Consider the following 20,009-nt stretch of genomic DNA (forward strand, 5'->3'; position numbering starts at 1 on the left):
AGGGATGAGATTTTATATTTCTTCATAAGCATTAATCTTATTTTGTCAATTAGGAACATTCAGCACCCACCCGCTATCAAGGCAGCTGCCTATCATGTCATGCCCTACCTGCACAGGTGTGCTGGCTACTCAAATGATCCAATTAAGGAGGCCATTTAGTCAGCAGCAGCAGAAGTCCTGTGCCTGGACGCTCCAACAGGGGCCAGACACAAGCAGAAGCAGAAGCAGCAGAAGCAGCACCTTTTGTTTTTTGGCTGCAGCAGCAGCAAGGCCCACAGGGCTGGCTAGCTGGCTAGCCAGCAAGCAGGTAGCAATGAAAGTAGGAATCTTTCTTTTTAACCCTGTAAGGGGGTGGTGCACTGTACCCGAAGATACTGCCATATCGGGTCAATGCATAGGGCGACGGAAGCAAGCTTCGAAATCGGCCCCCGTTCTCAAAAATCCATTTAATATATGGTCCCCAGATAGGGGACGTATCAGATATTAAACTGATAAGAACAGATACTACACTTGATCTTAGCCAAAAGGCCGAGAAGCGATAACCGTGAAAGGGGCGGGCCCAACAAGGTCCCCTTCATGGGCACTATCACTGCTTGCTGTCAGGGAGGCTGCCAGACAATTTTCCATGCACACTCTGGGCTGGGGGGCAGTCAACCACCAGTACACACAGCAGAACCTAAACCCATACCATTATTGCTAAGCAGCAAGACAGGGGCCCATTGCACTCCCACGGGGCCTTTTTAAATGCAATCCATAACCCGGATTTGCCAGGAACCCTTCTTACTCCTCCTACTTGCATGTGACACTGGGCTTAGGATCTGCATAGGAAACACACACACAAGCACACACCTACCTTTGTTGCCTGCAGATGCCTCCTTGGCTGTCCCCAAACGGTATCAAACCAACACCCACGGGAAGCTGTAAGCATAGAGGACATGCCTGCACCCCATTGGACTTACCTGTGTGGGTTAAATCCGGGTTATTTGACAACCTATGGCGGTGATGGTTCTGCTCAGGCAGAGCAGTGCTGATGCTCCTCATAAAGCTGTCGCTGCTGTGAAGGTTCTAGGTGACATCACAAATCCCTATGGTTACATACACAACAAAGCTGGGTTGTTGTTGTTTACACTCTGCAAGGCCTGTGGAAGTGAGTGACATCATAGCACTGTAGTTCTGAGGGTTCAAGATGGATGCAACAATCTCCTGTTGCTTCTATGAAGGCCGTAATAGACGACATCACCAAACAGCTCCATAGTCACATACACAGCAAAGGAGAGATGTTGTTTACACCTAGTGATGTCAGTGGTATTGAGTGACATCACAGCACAGTGCTAAGGCTCCTGGGCCTGGACACAGCAGCGGCTGCAATATCTCAACGGAGAATACGTTTATATCTATGTGTGTGTGTGCGCATATATATATATATATATATATATATATATATATATATATATTTCTCCGCCGAAATCACTTTTAAACCCATTTCCACCTTTTTTTCCCTTCTCTTCCTCTTACTTTTTTTTCACGTTTTTTTACGTTTTTCTCCTTTTCGCCTCTTTTCTGGGCGTATTATTCTTCTTTTTCTTCTTTTTTTTCGTCTAATGCATACCCCATCAGTGCAGCAATGCTTATTCAATACCGCCAGCAGATGGAGACACTGGGGGATAATTTTCTAAGGATTTATACTGATTTTTCCTGTCTGAATTTGTCGCACAGAAAGTTGCAGGCCAAATATGTGTGACATTTCTGCGACTTTAGCTTCTAGAGCATTTTTACAACATTATACATAGGTGCTGAATACATAAAAAGCGACTGTTCAGCGACAGACAAGTCGCATCGGCTGAAAGTAGGCCAGAATGTCAGTCCATGTTGGAGCAGGTTTAGATACAGTCTAAAGCATAGATCTCAAAGTCTGTGCACAGAATTTAGCAAGGGCCTCGCACCTTCTGATGCATCAGGTAGGTGCACAATAGCATAGCCTAACCCTCTGTACTTTGGTCTATATTGATGCGGGACATAGACAGCCAGCTGATGACCAATCCATTAGTGCAATGGATGGCTGGAAGCATTTGTCTTTGCCTTTGCAATACCACAGAAGCAATGCATGGTCAATGTACAGCAATGACACACCTGTGTGAACAGCCAGGAGACCCCCCCCATGTTATGTTACATAGTTACATAGTTAGTACGGTCGAAAAAAGACATATGTCCATCAAGTTCAACCAGGGAATTAAGGGGTAGGGGTGTGGCGCGATATTGGGGAAGGGATGAGATTTTATATTTCTTCATAAGCATTAATCTTATTTTGTCAATTAGGAACATTCAGCACCCACCCGCTATCAAGGCAGCTGCCTATCATGTCATGCCCTACCTGCACAGGTGTGCTGGCTACTCAAATGATCCAATTAAGGAGGCCATTTAGTCAGCAGCAGCAGAAGTCCTGTGCCTGGACGCTCCAACAGGGGCCAGACACAAGCAGAAGCAGAAGCAGCAGAAGCAGCACCTTTTGTTTTTTGGCTGCAGCAGCAGCAAGGCCCACAGGGCTGGCTAGCTGGCTAGCCAGCAAGCAGGTAGCAATGAAAGTAGGAATCTTTCTTTTTAACCCTGTAAGGGGGTGGTGCACTGTACCCGAAGATACTGCCATATCGGGTCAATGCATAGGGCGACGGAAGCAAGCTTCGAAATCGGCCCCCGTTCTCAAAAATCCATTTAATATATGGTCCCCAGATAGGGGACGTATCAGATATTAAACTGATAAGAACAGATACTACACTTGATCTTAGCCAAAAGGCCGAGAAGCGATAACCGTGAAAGGGGCGGGCCCAACAAGGTCCCCTTCATGGGCACTATCACTGCTTGCTGTCAGGGAGGCTGCCAGACAATTTTCCATGCACACTCTGGGCTGGGGGGCAGTCAACCACCAGTACACACAGCAGAACCTAAACCCATACCATTATTGCTAAGCAGCAAGACAGGGGCCCATTGCACTCCCACGGGGCCTTTTTAAATGCAATCCATAACCCGGATTTGCCAGGAACCCTTCTTACTCCTCCTACTTGCATGTGACACTGGGCTTAGGATCTGCATAGGAAACACACACACAAGCACACACCTACCTTTGTTGCCTGCAGATGCCTCCTTGGCTGTCCCCAAACGGTATCAAACCAACACCCACGGGAAGCTGTAAGCATAGAGGACATGCCTGCACCCCATTGGACTTACCTGTGTGGGTTAAATCCGGGTTATTTGACAACCTATGGCGGTGATGGTTCTGCTCAGGCAGAGCAGTGCTGATGCTCCTCATAAAGCTGTCGCTGCTGTGAAGGTTCTAGGTGACATCACAAATCCCTATGGTTACATACACAACAAAGCTGGGTTGTTGTTGTTTACACTCTGCAAGGCCTGTGGAAGTGAGTGACATCATAGCACTGTAGTTCTGAGGGTTCAAGATGGATGCAACAATCTCCTGTTGCTTCTATGAAGGCCGTAATAGACGACATCACCAAACAGCTCCATAGTCACATACACAGCAAAGGAGAGATGTTGTTTACACCTAGTGATGTCAGTGGTATTGAGTGACATCACAGCACAGTGCTAAGGCTCCTGGGCCTGGACACAGCAGCGGCTGCAATATCTCAACGGAGAATACGTTTATATCTATGTGTGTGTGTGCGCATATATATATATATATATATATATATATATATATATATATATTTCTCCGCCGAAATCACTTTTAAACCCATTTCCACCTTTTTTTCCCTTCTCTTCCTCTTACTTTTTTTTCACGTTTTTTTACGTTTTTCTCCTTTTCGCCTCTTTTCTGGGCGTATTATTCTTCTTTTTCTTCTTTTTTTTCGTCTAATGCATACCCCATCAGTGCAGCAATGCTTATTCAATACCGCCAGCAGATGGAGACACTGGGGGATAATTTTCTAAGGATTTATACTGATTTTTCCTGTCTGAATTTGTCGCACAGAAAGTTGCAGGCCAAATATGTGTGACATTTCTGCGACTTTAGCTTCTAGAGCATTTTTACAACATTATACATAGGTGCTGAATACATAAAAAGCGACTGTTCAGCGACAGACAAGTCGCATCGGCTGAAAGTAGGCCAGAATGTCAGTCCATGTTGGAGCAGGTTTAGATACAGTCTAAAGCATAGATCTCAAAGTCTGTGCACAGAATTTAGCAAGGGCCTCGCACCTTCTGATGCATCAGGTAGGTGCACAATAGCATAGCCTAACCCTCTGTACTTTGGTCTATATTGATGCGGGACATAGACAGCCAGCTGATGACCAATCCATTAGTGCAATGGATGGCTGGAAGCATTTGTCTTTGCCTTTGCAATACCACAGAAGCAATGCATGGTCAATGTACAGCAATGACACACCTGTGTGAACAGCCAGGAGACCCCCCCCCATGTTATGTTACATAGTTACATAGTTAGTACGGTCGAAAAAAGACATATGTCCATCAAGTTCAACCAGGGAATTAAGGGGTAGGGGTGTGGCGCGATATTGGGGAAGGGATGAGATTTTATATTTCTTCATAAGCATTAATCTTATTTTGTCAATTAGGAACATTCAGCACCCACCCGCTATCAAGGCAGCTGCCTATCATGTCATGCCCTACCTGCACAGGTGTGCTGGCTACTCAAATGATCCAATTAAGGAGGCCATTTAGTCAGCAGCAGCAGAAGTCCTGTGCCTGGACGCTCCAACAGGGGCCAGACACAAGCAGAAGCAGAAGCAGCAGAAGCAGCACCTTTTGTTTTTTGGCTGCAGCAGCAGCAAGGCCCACAGGGCTGGCTAGCTGGCTAGCCAGCAAGCAGGTAGCAATGAAAGTAGGAATCTTTCTTTTTAACCCTGTAAGGGGGTGGTGCACTGTACCCGAAGATACTGCCATATCGGGTCAATGCATAGGGCGACGGAAGCAAGCTTCGAAATCGGCCCCCGTTCTCAAAAATCCATTTAATATATGGTCCCCAGATAGGGGACGTATCAGATATTAAACTGATAAGAACAGATACTACACTTGATCTTAGCCAAAAGGCCGAGAAGCGATAACCGTGAAAGGGGCGGGCCCAACAAGGTCCCCTTCATGGGCACTATCACTGCTTGCTGTCAGGGAGGCTGCCAGACAATTTTCCATGCACACTCTGGGCTGGGGGGCAGTCAACCACCAGTACACACAGCAGAACCTAAACCCATACCATTATTGCTAAGCAGCAAGACAGGGGCCCATTGCACTCCCACGGGGCCTTTTTAAATGCAATCCATAACCCGGATTTGCCAGGAACCCTTCTTACTCCTCCTACTTGCATGTGACACTGGGCTTAGGATCTGCATAGGAAACACACACACAAGCACACACCTACCTTTGTTGCCTGCAGATGCCTCCTTGGCTGTCCCCAAACGGTATCAAACCAACACCCACGGGAAGCTGTAAGCATAGAGGACATGCCTGCACCCCATTGGACTTACCTGTGTGGGTTAAATCCGGGTTATTTGACAACCTATGGCGGTGATGGTTCTGCTCAGGCAGAGCAGTGCTGATGCTCCTCATAAAGCTGTCGCTGCTGTGAAGGTTCTAGGTGACATCACAAATCCCTATGGTTACATACACAACAAAGCTGGGTTGTTGTTGTTTACACTCTGCAAGGCCTGTGGAAGTGAGTGACATCATAGCACTGTAGTTCTGAGGGTTCAAGATGGATGCAACAATCTCCTGTTGCTTCTATGAAGGCCGTAATAGACGACATCACCAAACAGCTCCATAGTCACATACACAGCAAAGGAGAGATGTTGTTTACACCTAGTGATGTCAGTGGTATTGAGTGACATCACAGCACAGTGCTAAGGCTCCTGGGCCTGGACACAGCAGCGGCTGCAATATCTCAACGGAGAATACGTTTATATCTATGTGTGTGTGTGCGCATATATATATATATATATATATATATATATATATATATATATATATATATATATTTCTCCGCCGAAATCACTTTTAAACCCATTTCCACCTTTTTTTCCCTTCTCTTCCTCTTACTTTTTTTTCACGTTTTTTTACGTTTTTCTCCTTTTCGCCTCTTTTCTGGGCGTATTATTCTTCTTTTTCTTCTTTTTTTTCGTCTAATGCATACCCCATCAGTGCAGCAATGCTTATTCAATACCGCCAGCAGATGGAGACACTGGGGGATAATTTTCTAAGGATTTATACTGATTTTTCCTGTCTGAATTTGTCGCACAGAAAGTTGCAGGCCAAATATGTGTGACATTTCTGCGACTTTAGCTTCTAGAGCATTTTTACAACATTATACATAGGTGCTGAATACATAAAAAGCGACTGTTCAGCGACAGACAAGTCGCATCGGCTGAAAGTAGGCCAGAATGTCAGTCCATGTTGGAGCAGGTTTAGATACAGTCTAAAGCATAGATCTCAAAGTCTGTGCACAGAATTTAGCAAGGGCCTCGCACCTTCTGATGCATCAGGTAGGTGCACAATAGCATAGCCTAACCCTCTGTACTTTGGTCTATATTGATGCGGGACATAGACAGCCAGCTGATGACCAATCCATTAGTGCAATGGATGGCTGGAAGCATTTGTCTTTGCCTTTGCAATACCACAGAAGCAATGCATGGTCAATGTACAGCAATGACACACCTGTGTGAACAGCCAGGAGACCCCCCCCATGTTATGTTACATAGTTACATAGTTAGTACGGTCGAAAAAAGACATATGTCCATCAAGTTCAACCAGGGAATTAAGGGGTAGGGGTGTGGCGCGATATTGGGGAAGGGATGAGATTTTATATTTCTTCATAAGCATTAATCTTATTTTGTCAATTAGGAACATTCAGCACCCACCCGCTATCAAGGCAGCTGCCTATCATGTCATGCCCTACCTGCACAGGTGTGCTGGCTACTCAAATGATCCAATTAAGGAGGCCATTTAGTCAGCAGCAGCAGAAGTCCTGTGCCTGGACGCTCCAACAGGGGCCAGACACAAGCAGAAGCAGAAGCAGCAGAAGCAGCAGCAGCACCACCTTTTGTTTTTTGGCTGCAGCAGCAGCAAGGCCCACAGGGCTGGCTAGCTGGCTAGCCAGCAAGCAGGTAGCAATGAAAGTAGGAATCTTTCTTTTTAACCCTGTAAGGGGGTGGTGCACTGTACCCGAAGATACTGCCATATCGGGTCAATGCATAGGGCGACGGAAGCAAGCTTCGAAATCGGCCCCCGTTCTCAAAAATCCATTTAATATATGGTCCCCAGATAGGGGACGTATCAGATATTAAACTGATAAGAACAGATACTACACTTGATCTTAGCCAAAAGGCCGAGAAGCGATAACCGTGAAAGGGGCGGGCCCAACAAGGTCCCCTTCATGGGCACTATCACTGCTTGCTGTCAGGGAGGCTGCCAGACAATTTTCCATGCACACTCTGGGCTGGGGGGCAGTCAACCACCAGTACACACAGCAGAACCTAAACCCATACCATTATTGCTAAGCAGCAAGACAGGGGCCCATTGCACTCCCACGGGGCCTTTTTAAATGCAATCCATAACCCGGATTTGCCAGGAACCCTTCTTACTCCTCCTACTTGCATGTGACACTGGGCTTAGGATCTGCATAGGAAACACACACACAAGCACACACCTACCTTTGTTGCCTGCAGATGCCTCCTTGGCTGTCCCCAAACGGTATCAAACCAACACCCACGGGAAGCTGTAAGCATAGAGGACATGCCTGCACCCCATTGGACTTACCTGTGTGGGTTAAATCCGGGTTATTTGACAACCTATGGCGGTGATGGTTCTGCTCAGGCAGAGCAGTGCTGATGCTCCTCATAAAGCTGTCGCTGCTGTGAAGGTTCTAGGTGACATCACAAATCCCTATGGTTACATACACAACAAAGCTGGGTTGTTGTTGTTTACACTCTGCAAGGCCTGTGGAAGTGAGTGACATCATAGCACTGTAGTTCTGAGGGTTCAAGATGGATGCAACAATCTCCTGTTGCTTCTATGAAGGCCATAATAGACGACATCACCAAACAGCTCCATAGTCACATACACAGCAAAGGAGAGATGTTGTTTACACCTAGTGATGTCAGTGGTATTGAGTGACATCACAGCACAGTGCTAAGGCTCCTGGGCCTGGACACAGCAGCGGCTGCAATATCTCAACGGAGAATACGTTTATATCTATGTGTGTGTGTGCGCATATATATATATATATATATATATATATATATATATATATATATATATTTCTCAGCCGAAATCACTTTTAAACCCATTTCCACCTTTTTTTCCCTTCTCTTCCTCTTACTTTTTTTTCACGTTTTTTTACGTTTTTCTCCTTTTCGCCTCTTTTCTGGGCGTATTATTCTTCTTTTTCTTCTTTTTTTTCGTCTAATGCATACCCCATCAGTGCAGCAATGCTTATTCAATACCGCCAGCAGATGGAGACACTGGGGGATAATTTTCTAAGGATTTATACTGATTTTTCCTGTCTGAATTTGTCGCACAGAAAGTTGCAGGCCAAATATGTGTGACATTTCTGCGACTTTAGCTTCTAGAGCATTTTTACAACATTATACATAGGTGCTGAATACATAAAAAGCGACTGTTCAGCGACAGACAAGTCGCATCGGCTGAAAGTAGGCCAGAATGTCAGTCCATGTTGGAGCAGGTTTAGATACAGTCTAAAGCATAGATCTCAAAGTCTGTGCACAGAATTTAGCAAGGGCCTCGCACCTTCTGATGCATCAGGTAGGTGCACAATAGCATAGCCTAACCCTCTGTACTTTGGTCTATATTGATGCGGGACATAGACAGCCAGCTGATGACCAATCCATTAGTGCAATGGATGGCTGGAAGCATTTGTCTTTGCCTTTGCAATACCACAGAAGCAATGCATGGTCAATGTACAGCAATGACACACCTGTGTGAACAGCCAGGAGACCCCCCCCATGTTATGTTACATAGTTACATAGTTAGTACGGTCGAAAAAAGACATATGTCCATCAAGTTCAACCAGGGAATTAAGGGGTAGGGGTGTGGCGCGATATTGGGGAAGGGATGAGATTTTATATTTCTTCATAAGCATTAATCTTATTTTGTCAATTAGGAACATTCAGCACCCACCCGCTATCAAGGCAGCTGCCTATCATGTCATGCCCTACCTGCACAGGTGTGCTGGCTCCTCAAATGATCCAATTAAGGAGGCCATTTAGTCAGCAGCAGCAGAAGTCCTGTGCCTGGACGCTCCAACAGGGGCCAGACACAAGCAGAAGCAGAAGCAGCAGAAGCAGCAGCAGCACCACCTTTTGTTTTTTGGCTGCAGCAGCAGCAAGGCCCACAGGGCTGGCTAGCTGGCTAGCCAGCAAGCAGGTAGCAATGAAAGTAGGAATCTTTCTTTTTAACCCTGTAAGGGGGTGGTGCACTGTACCCGAAGATACTGCCATATCGGGTCAATGCATAGGGCGACGGAAGCAAGCTTCGAAATCGGCCCCCGTTCTCAAAAATCCATTTAATATATGGTCCCCAGATAGGGGACGTATCAGATATTAAACTGATAAGAACAGATACTACACTTGATCTTAGCCAAAAGGCCGAGAAGCGATAACCGTGAAAGGGGCGGGCCCAACAAGGTCCCCTTCATGGGCACTATCACTGCTTGCTGTCAGGGAGGCTGCCAGACAATTTTCCATGCACACTCTGGGCTGGGGGGCAGTCAACCACCAGTACACACAGCAGAACCTAAACCCATACCATTATTGCTAAGCAGCAAGACAGGGGCCCATTGCACTCCCACGGGGCCTTTTTAAATGCAATCCATAACCCGGATTTGCCAGGAACCCTTCTTACTCCTCCTACTTGCATGTGACACTGGGCTTAGGATCTGCATAGGAAACACACACACAAGCACACACCTACCTTTGTTGCCTGCAGATGCCTCCTTGGCTGTCCCCAAACGGTATCAAACCAACACCCACGGGAAGCTGTAAGCATAGAGGACATGCCTGCACCCCATTGGACTTACCTGTGTGGGTTAAATCCGGGTTATTTGACAACCTATGGCGGTGATGGTTCTGCTCAGGCAGAGCAGTGCTGATGCTCCTCATAAAGCTGTCGCTGCTGTGAAGGTTCTAGGTGACATCACAAATCCCTATGGTTACATACACAACAAAGCTGGGTTGTTGTTGTTTACACTCTGCAAGGCCTGTGGAAGTGAGTGACATCATAGCACTGTAGTTCTGAGGGTTCTAGATGGATGCAACAATCTCCTGTTGCTTCTATGAAGGCCGTAATAGACGACATCACCAAACAGCTCCATAGTCACATACACAGCAAAGGAGAGATGTTGTTTACACCTAGTGATGTCAGTGGTATTGAGTGACATCACAGCACAGTGCTAAGGCTCCTGGGCCTGGACACAGCAGCGGCTGCAATATCTCAACGGAGAATACGTTTATATCTATGTGTGTGTGTGCGCATATATATATATATATATATATATATATATATATATATTTCTCCGCCGAAATCACTTTTAAACCCATTTCCACCTTTTTTTCCCTTCTCTTCCTCTTACTTTTTTTTCACGTTTTTTTACGTTTTTCTCCTTTTCGCCTCTTTTCTGGGCGTATTATTCTTCTTTTTCTTCTTTTTTTTCGTCTAATGCATACCCCATCAGTGCAGCAATGCTTATTCAATACCGCCAGCAGATGGAGACACTGGGGGATAATTTTCTAAGGATTTATACTGATTTTTCCTGTCTGAATTTGTCGCACAGAAAGTTGCAGGCCAAATATGTGTGACATTTCTGCGACTTTAGCTTCTAGAGCATTTTTACAACATTATACATAGGTGCTGAATACATAAAAAGCGACTGTTCAGCGACAGACAAGTCGCATCGGCTGAAAGTAGGCCAGAATGTCAGTCCATGTTGGAGCAGGTTTAGATACAGTCTAAAGCATAGATCTCAAAGTCTGTGCACAGAATTTAGCAAGGGCCTCGCACCTTCTGATGCATCAGGTAGGTGCACAATAGCATAGCCTAACCCTCTGTACTTTGGTCTATATTGATGCGGGACATAGACAGCCAGCTGATGACCAATCCATTAGTGCAATGGATGGCTGGAAGCATTTGTCTTTGCCTTTGCAATACCACAGAAGCAATGCATGGTCAATGTACAGCAATGACACACCTGTGTGAACAGCCAGGAGACCCCCCCCATGTTATGTTACATAGTTACATAGTTAGTACGGTCGAAAAAAGACATATGTCCATCAAGTTCAACCAGGGAATTAAGGGGTAGGGGTGTGGCGCGATATTGGGGAAGGGATGAGATTTTATATTTCTTCATAAGCATTAATCTTATTTTGTCAATTAGGAACATTCAGCACCCACCCGCTATCAAGGCAGCTGCCTATCATGTCATGCCCTACCTGCACAGGTGTGCTGGCTACTCAAATGATCCAATTAAGGAGGCCATTTAGTCAGCAGCAGCAGAAGTCCTGTGCCTGGACGCTCCAACAGGGGCCAGACACAAGCAGAAGCAGAAGCAGCAGAAGCAGCAGCAGCAGCAGCACCACCTTTTGTTTTTTGGCTGCAGCAGCAGCAAGGCCCACAGGGCTGGCTAGCTGGCTAGCCAGCAAGCAGGTAGCAATGAAAGTAGGAATCTTTCTTTTTAACCCTGTAAGGGGGTGGTGCACTGTACCCGAAGATACTGCCATATCGGGTCAATGCATAGGGCGACGGAAGCAAGCTTCGAAATCGGCCCCCGTTCTCAAAAATCCATTTAATATATGGTCCCCAGATAGGGGACGTATCAGATATTAAACTGATAAGAACAGATACTACACTTGATCTTAGCCAAAAGGCCGAGAAGCGATAACCGTGAAAGGGGCGGGCCCAACAAGGTCCCCTTCATGGGCACTATCACTGCTTGCTGTCAGGGAGGCTGCCAGACAATTTTCCATGCACACTCTGGGCTGGGGGGCAGTCAACCACCAGTACACACAGCAGAACCTAAACCCATACCATTATTGCTAAGCAGCAAGACAGGGGCCCATTGCACTCCCACGGGGCCTTTTTAAATGCAATCCATAACCCGGATTTGCCAGGAACCCTTCTTACTCCTCCTACTTGCATGTGACACTGGGCTTAGGATCTGCATAGGAAACACACACACAAGCACACACCTACCTTTGTTGCCTGCAGATGCCTCCTTGGCTGTCCCCAAACGGTATCAAACCAACACCCACGGGAAGCTGTAAGCATAGAGGACATGCCTGCACCCCATTGGACTTACCTGTGTGGGTTAAATCCGGGTTATTTGACAACCTATGGCGGTGATGGTTCTGCTCAGGCAGAGCAGTGCTGATGCTCCTCATAAAGCTGTCGCTGCTGTGAAGGTTCTAGGTGACATCACAAATCCCTATGGTTACATACACAACAAAGCTGGGTTGTTGTTGTTTACACTCTGCAAGGCCTGTGGAAGTGAGTGACATCATAGCACTGTAGTTCTGAGGGTTCAAGATGGATGCAACAATCTCCTGTTGCTTCTATGAAGGCCGTAATAGACGACATCACCAAACAGCTCCATAGTCACATACACAGCAAAGGAGAGATGTTGTTTACACCTAGTGATGTCAGTGGTATTGAGTGACATCACAGCACAGTGCTAAGGCTCCTGGGCCTGGACACAGCAGCGGCTGCAATATCTCAACGGAGAATACGTTTATATCTATGTGTGTGTGTGCGCATATATATATATATATATATATATATATATTTCTCCGCCGAAATCACTTTTAAACCCATTTCCACCTTTTTTTCCCTTCTCTTCCTCTTACTTTTTTTTCACGTTTTTTTACGTTTTTCTCCTTTTCGCCTCTTTTCTGGGCGTATTATTCTTCTTTTTCTTCTTTTTTTTCGTCTAATGCATACCCCATCAGTGCAGCAATGCTTATTCAATACCGCCAGCAGATGGAGACACTGGGGGATAATTTTCTAAGGATTTATACTGATTTTTCCTGTCTGAATTTGTCGCACAGAAAGTTGCAGGCCAAATATGTGTGACATTTCTGCGACTTTAGCTTCTAGAGCATTTTTACAACATTATACATAGGTGCTGAATACATAAAAAGCGACTGTTCAGCGACAGACAAGTCGCATCGGCTGAAAGTAGGCCAGAATGTCAGTCCATGTTGGAGCAGGTTTAGATACAGTCTAAAGCATAGATCTCAAAGTCTGTGCACAGAATTTAGCAAGGGCCTCGCACCTTCTGATGCATCAGGTAGGTGCACAATAGCATAGCCTAACCCTCTGTACTTTGGTCTATATTGATGCGGGACATAGACAGCCAGCTGATGACCAATCCATTAGTGCAATGGATGGCTGGAAGCATTTGTCTTTGCCTTTGCAATACCACAGAAGCAATGCATGGTCAATGTACAGCAATGACACACCTGTGTGAACAGCCAGGAGACCCCCCCCATGTTATGGTACATAGTTACATAGTTAGTACGGTCGAAAAAAGACATATGTCCATCAAGTTCAACCAGGGAATTAAGGGGTAGGGGTGTGGCGCGATATTGGGGAAGGGATGAGATTTTATATTTCTTCATAAGCATTAATCTTATTTTGTCAATTAGGAACATTCAGCACCCACCCGCTATCAAGGCAGCTGCCTATCATGTCATGCCCTACCTGCACAGGTGTGCTGGCTCCTCAAATGATCCAATTAAGGAGGCCATTTAGTCAGCAGCAGCAGAAGTCCTGTGCCTGGACGCTCCAACAGGGGCCAGACACAAGCAGAAGCAGAAGCAGCAGAAGCAGCAGCAGCACCACCTTTTGTTTTTTGGCTGCAGCAGCAGCAAGGCCCACAGGGCTGGCTAGCTGGCTAGCCAGCAAGCAGGTAGCAATGAAAGTAGGAATCTTTCTTTTTAACCCTGTAAGGGGGTGGTGCACTGTACCCGAAGATACTGCCATATCGGGTCAATGCATAGGGCGACGGAAGCAAGCTTCGAAATCGGCCCCCGTTCTCAAAAATCCATTTAATATATGGTCCCCAGATAGGGGACGTATCAGATATTAAACTGATAAGAACAGATACTACACTTGATCTTAGCCAAAAGGCCGAGAAGCGATAACCGTGAAAGGGGCGGGCCCAACAAGGTCCCCTTCATGGGCACTATCACTGCTTGCTGTCAGGGAGGCTGCCAGACAATTTTCCATGCACACTCTGGGCTGGGGGGCAGTCAACCACCAGTACACACAGCAGAACCTAAACCCATACCATTATTGCTAAGCAGCAAGACAGGGGCCCATTGCACTCCCACGGGGCCTTTTTAAATGCAATCCATAACCCGGATTTGCCAGGAACCCTTCTTACTCCTCCTACTTGCATGTGACACTGGGCTTAGGATCTGCATAGGAAACACACACACAAGCACACACCTACCTTTGTTGCCTGCAGATGCCTCCTTGGCTGTCCCCAAACGGTATCAAACCAACACCCACGGGAAGCTGTAAGCATAGAGGACATGCCTGCACCCCATTGGACTTACCTGTGTGGGTTAAATCCGGGTTATTTGACAACCTATGGCGGTGATGGTTCTGCTCAGGCAGAGCAGTGCTGATGCTCCTCATAAAGCTGTCGCTGCTGTGAAGGTTCTAGGTGACATCACAAATCCCTATGGTTACATACACAACAAAGCTGGGTTGTTGTTGTTTACACTCTGCAAGGCCTGTGGAAGTGAGTGACATCATAGCACTGTAGTTCTGAGGGTTCTAGATGGATGCAACAATCTCCTGTTGCTTCTATGAAGGCCGTAATAGACGACATCACCAAACAGCTCCATAGTCACATACACAGCAAAGGAGAGATGTTGTTTACACCTAGTGATGTCAGTGGTATTGAGTGACATCACAGCACAGTGCTAAGGCTCCTGGGCCTGGACACAGCAGCGGCTGCAATATCTCAACGGAGAATACGTTTATATCTATGTGTGTGTGTGCGCATATATATATATATATATATATATATATATATATATATATATATATTTCTCCGCCGAAATCACTTTTAAACCCATTTCCACCTTTTTTTCCCTTCTCTTCCTCTTACTTTTGTTTCACGTTTTTTTACGTTTTTCTCCTTTTCGCCTCTTTTCTGGGCGTATTATTCTTCTTTTTCTTCTTTTTTTTCGTCTAATGCATACCCCATCAGTGCAGCAATGCTTATTCAATACCGCCAGCAGATGGAGACACTGGGGGATAATTTTCTAAGGATTTATACTGATTTTTCCTGTCTGAATTTGTCGCACAGAAAGTTGCAGGCCAAATATGTGTGACATTTCTGCGACTTTAGCTTCTAGAGCATTTTTACAACATTATACATAGGTGCTGAATACATAAAAAGCGACTGTTCAGCGACAGACAAGTCGCATCGGCTGAAAGTAGGCCAGAATGTCAGTCCATGTTGGAGCAGGTTTAGATACAGTCTAAAGCATAGATCTCAAAGTCTGTGCACAGAATTTGGCAAGGGCCCCGCACCTTCTGATGCATCAGGTAGGTGCACAATAGCATAGCCTAACCCTCTGTACTTTGGTCTATATTGATGCGGGACATAGACAGCCAGCTGATGACCAATCCATTAGTGCAATGGATGGCTGGAAGCATTTGTCTTTGCCTTTGCAATACCACAGAAGCAATGCATGGTCAATGTACAGCAATGACACACCTGTGTGAACAGCCAGGAGACCCCCCCCATGTTATGTTACATAGTTACATAGTTAGTACGGTCGAAAAAAGACATATGTCCATCAAGTTCAACCAGGGAATTAAGGGGTAGGGGTGTGGCGCGATATTGGGGAAGGGATGAGATTTTATATTTCTTCATAAGCATTAATCTTATTTTGTCAATTAGGAACATTCAGCACCCACCCGCTATCAAGGCAGCTGCCTATCATGTCATGCCCTACCTGCACAGGTGTGCTGGCTACTCAAATGATCCAATTAAGGAGGCCATTTAGTCAGCAGCAGCAGAAGTCCTGTGCCTGGACGCTCCAACAGGGGCCAGACACAAGCAGAAGCAGAAGCAGCAGAAGCAGCAGCAGCACCACCTTTTGTTTTTTGGCTGCAGCAGCAGCAAGGCCCACAGGGCTGGCTAGCTGGCTAGCCAGCAAGCAGGTAGCAATGAAAGTAGGAATCTTTCTTTTTAACCCTGTAAGGGGGTGGTGCACTGTACCCGAAGATACTGCCATATCGGGTCAATGCATAGGGCGACGGAAGCAAGCTTCGAAATCGGCCCCCGTTCTCAAAAATCCATTTAATATATGGTCCCCAGATAGGGGACGTATCAGATATTAAACTGATAAGAACAGATACTACACTTGATCTTAGCCAAAAGGCCGAGAAGCGATAACCGTGAAAGGGGCGGGCCCAACAAGGTCCCCTTCATGGGCACTATCACTGCTTGCTGTCAGGGAGGCTGCCAGACAATTTTCCATGCACACTCTGGGCTGGGGGGCAGTCAACCACCAGTACACACAGCAGAACCTAAACCCATACCATTATTGCTAAGCAGCAAGACAGGGGCCCATTGCACTCCCACGGGGCCTTTTTAAATGCAATCCATAACCCGGATTTGCCAGGAACCCTTCTTACTCCTCCTACTTGCATGTGACACTGGGCTTAGGATCTGCATAGGAAACACACACACAAGCACACACCTACCTTTGTTGCCTGCAGATGCCTCCTTGGCTGTCCCCAAACGGTATCAAACCAACACCCACGGGAAGCTGTAAGCATAGAGGACATGCCTGCACCCCATTGGACTTACCTGTGTGGGTTAAATCCGGGTTATTTGACAACCTATGGCGGTGATGGTTCTGCTCAGGCAGAGCAGTGCTGATGCTCCTCATAAAGCTGTCGCTGCTGTGAAGGTTCTAGGTGACATCACAAATCCCTATGGTTACATACACAACAAAGCTGGGTTGTTGTTGTTTACACTCTGCAAGGCCTGTGGAAGTGAGTGACATCATAGCACTGTAGTTCTGAGGGTTCAAGATGGATGCAACAATCTCCTGTTGCTTCTATGAAGGCCGTAATAGACGACATCACCAAACAGCTCCATAGTCACATACACAGCAAAGGAGAGATGTTGTTTACACCTAGTGATGTCAGTGGTATTGAGTGACATCACAGCACAGTGCTAAGGCTCCTGGGCCTGGACACAGCAGCGGCTGCAATATCTCAACGGAGAATACGTTTATATCTATGTGTGTGTGTGCGCATATATATATATATATATATATATATATATATATATTTCTCCGCCGAAATCACTTTTAAACCCATTTCCACCTTTTTTTCCCTTCTCTTCCTCTTACTTTTTTTTCACGTTTTTTTACGTTTTTCTCCTTTTCGCCTCTTTTCTGGGCGTATTATTCTTCTTTTTCTTCTTTTTTTTCGTCTAATGCATACCCCATCAGTGCAGCAATGCTTATTCAATACCGCCAGCAGATGGAGACACTGGGGGATAATTTTCTAAGGATTTATACTGATTTTTCCTGTCGGAATTTGTCGCACAGAAAGTTGCAGGCCAAATATGTGTGACATTTCTGCGACTTTAGCTTCTAGAGCATTTTTACAACATTATACATAGGTGCTGAATACATAAAAAGCGACTGTTCAGCGACAGACAAGTCGCATCGGCTGAAAGTAGGCCAGAATGTCAGTCCATGTTGGAGCAGGTTTAGATACAGTCTAAAGCATAGATCTCAAAGTCTGTGCACAGAATTTAGCAAGGGCCTCGCACCTTCTGATGCATCAGGTAGGTGCACAATAGCATAGCCTAACCCTCTGTACTTTGGTCTATATTGATGCGGGACATAGACAGCCAGCTGATGACCAATCCATTAGTGCAATGGATGGCTGGAAGCATTTGTCTTTGCCTTTGCAATACCACAGAAGCAATGCATGGTCAATGTACAGCAATGACACACCTGTGTGAACAGCCAGGAGACCCCCCCCCATGTTATGTTACATAGTTACATAGTTAGTACGGTCGAAAAAAGTCCATCAAGTTCAACCAGGGAATTAAGGGGTAGGGGTGTGGCGCGATATTGGGGAAGGGATGAGATTTTATATTTCTTCATAAGCATTAATCTTATTTTGTCAATTAGGAACATTCAGCACCCACCCGCTATCAAGGCAGCTGCCTATCATGTCATGCCCTACCTGCACAGGTGTGCTGGCTACTCAAATGATCCAATTAAGGAGGCCATTTAGTCAGCAGCAGCAGAAGTCCTGTGCCTGGACGCTCCAACAGGGGCCAGACACAAGCAGAAGCAGAAGCAGCAGAAGCAGCAGCAGCACCACCTTTTGTTTTTTGGCTGCAGCAGCAGCAAGGCCCACAGGGCTGGCTAGCTGGCTAGCCAGCAAGCAGGTAGCAATGAAAGTAGGAATCTTTCTTTTTAACCCTGTAAGGGGGTGGTGCACTGTACCCGAAGATACTGCCATATCGGGTCAATGCATAGGGCGACGGAAGCAAGCTTCGAAATCGGCCCCCGTTCTCAAAAATCCATTTAATATATGGTCCCCAGATAGGGGACGTATCAGATATTAAACTGATAAGAACAGATACTACACTTGATCTTAGCCAAAAGGCCGAGAAGCGATAACCGTGAAAGGGGCGGGCCCAACAAGGTCCCCTTCATGGGCACTATCACTGCTTGCTGTCAGGGAGGCTGCCAGACAATTTTCCATGCACACTCTGGGCTGGGGGGCAGTCAACCACCAGTACACACAGCAGAACCTAAACCCATACCATTATTGCTAAGCAGCAAGACAGGGGCCCATTGCACTCCCACGGGGCCTTTTTAAATGCAATCCATAACCCGGATTTGCCAGGAACCCTTCTTACTCCTCCTACTTGCATGTGACACTGGGCTTAGGATCTGCATAGGAAACACACACACAAGCACACACCTACCTTTGTTGCCTGCAGATGCCTCCTTGGCTGTCCCCAAACGGTATCAAACCAACACCCACGGGAAGCTGTAAGCATAGAGGACATGCCTGCACCCCATTGGACTTACCTGTGTGGGTTAAATCCGGGTTATTTGACAACCTATGGCGGTGATGGTTCTGCTCAGGCAGAGCAGTGCTGATGCTCCTCATAAAGCTGTCGCTGCTGTGAAGGTTCTAGGTGACATCACAAATCCCTATGGTTACATACACAACAAAGCTGGGTTGTTGTTGTTTACACTCTGCAAGGCCTGTGGAAGTGAGTGACATCATAGCACTGTAGTTCTGAGGGTTCAAGATGGATGCAACAATCTCCTTTTGCTTCTATGAAGGCCGTAATAGACGACATCACCAAACAGCTCCATAGTCACATACACAGCAAAGGAGAGATGTTGTTTACACCTAGTGATGTCAGTGGTATTGAGTGACATCACAGCACAGTGCTAAGGCTCCTGGGCCTGGACACAGCAGCGGCTGCAATATCTCAACGGAGAATACGTTTATATCTATGTGTGTGTGTGCGCATATATATATATATATATATATATATATATATATATATATATATATTTCTCCGCCGAAATCACTTTTAAACCCATTTCCACCTTTTTTTCCCTTCTCTTCCTCTTACTTTTTTTTCACGTTTTTTTACGTTTTTCTCCTTTTCGCCTCTTTTCTGGGCGTATTATTCTTCTTTTTCTTCTTTTTTTTCGTCTAATGCATACCCCATCAGTGCAGCAATGCTTATTCAATACCGCCAGCAGATGGAGACACTGGGGGATAATTTTCTAAGGATTTATACTGATTTTTCCTGTCTGAATTTGTCGCACAGAAAGTTGCAGGCCAAATATGTGTGACATTTCTGCGACTTTAGCTTCTAGAGCATTTTTACAACATTATACATAGGTGCTGAATACATAAAAAGCGACTGTTCAGCGACAGACAAGTCGCATCGGCTGAAA

General features: G+C 46.0%; 9 non-coding genes across 9 annotated transcripts; all 9 read right to left on the reverse strand.

Moving 5' to 3' along the window:
* Nucleotides 1–349: 349 nt before the first annotated feature.
* Nucleotides 350–540, reverse strand: LOC130324661 (U2 spliceosomal RNA). Its single transcript, XR_008869619.1, has one exon. It is a non-coding gene; the product is annotated as a U2 spliceosomal RNA (small nuclear RNA).
* Nucleotides 541–2,612: 2,072 nt separating this feature from the next.
* LOC130324783 (U2 spliceosomal RNA) lies at nucleotides 2,613–2,803 on the reverse strand. The gene has a single exon (XR_008869729.1). It is a non-coding gene; the product is annotated as a U2 spliceosomal RNA (small nuclear RNA).
* A 2,073-nt stretch (nucleotides 2,804–4,876) lies between these two features.
* LOC130324803 (U2 spliceosomal RNA) lies at nucleotides 4,877–5,067 on the reverse strand. Its single transcript, XR_008869740.1, has one exon. It is a non-coding gene; the product is annotated as a U2 spliceosomal RNA (small nuclear RNA).
* Nucleotides 5,068–7,160: 2,093 nt separating this feature from the next.
* On the reverse strand, nucleotides 7,161–7,351 carry LOC130324816 (U2 spliceosomal RNA). The gene has a single exon (XR_008869751.1). It is a non-coding gene; the product is annotated as a U2 spliceosomal RNA (small nuclear RNA).
* Nucleotides 7,352–9,438: 2,087 nt separating this feature from the next.
* Nucleotides 9,439–9,629, reverse strand: LOC130324828 (U2 spliceosomal RNA). The gene has a single exon (XR_008869762.1). It is a non-coding gene; the product is annotated as a U2 spliceosomal RNA (small nuclear RNA).
* A 2,083-nt stretch (nucleotides 9,630–11,712) lies between these two features.
* Nucleotides 11,713–11,903, reverse strand: LOC130324667 (U2 spliceosomal RNA). The gene has a single exon (XR_008869625.1). It is a non-coding gene; the product is annotated as a U2 spliceosomal RNA (small nuclear RNA).
* Nucleotides 11,904–13,972: 2,069 nt separating this feature from the next.
* Nucleotides 13,973–14,163, reverse strand: LOC130324679 (U2 spliceosomal RNA). Its single transcript, XR_008869636.1, has one exon. It is a non-coding gene; the product is annotated as a U2 spliceosomal RNA (small nuclear RNA).
* A 2,085-nt stretch (nucleotides 14,164–16,248) lies between these two features.
* On the reverse strand, nucleotides 16,249–16,439 carry LOC130324691 (U2 spliceosomal RNA). Its single transcript, XR_008869647.1, has one exon. It is a non-coding gene; the product is annotated as a U2 spliceosomal RNA (small nuclear RNA).
* Nucleotides 16,440–18,508: 2,069 nt separating this feature from the next.
* LOC130324703 (U2 spliceosomal RNA) lies at nucleotides 18,509–18,699 on the reverse strand. The gene has a single exon (XR_008869658.1). It is a non-coding gene; the product is annotated as a U2 spliceosomal RNA (small nuclear RNA).
* Between the last annotated feature and the right edge of the window lie 1,310 nt (nucleotides 18,700–20,009).

This window comes from Hyla sarda, unplaced genomic scaffold (genome assembly GCF_029499605.1).
Source record: "Hyla sarda isolate aHylSar1 unplaced genomic scaffold, aHylSar1.hap1 scaffold_266, whole genome shotgun sequence".
Lineage (NCBI taxonomy): Eukaryota > Metazoa > Chordata > Amphibia > Anura > Hylidae > Hyla > Hyla sarda.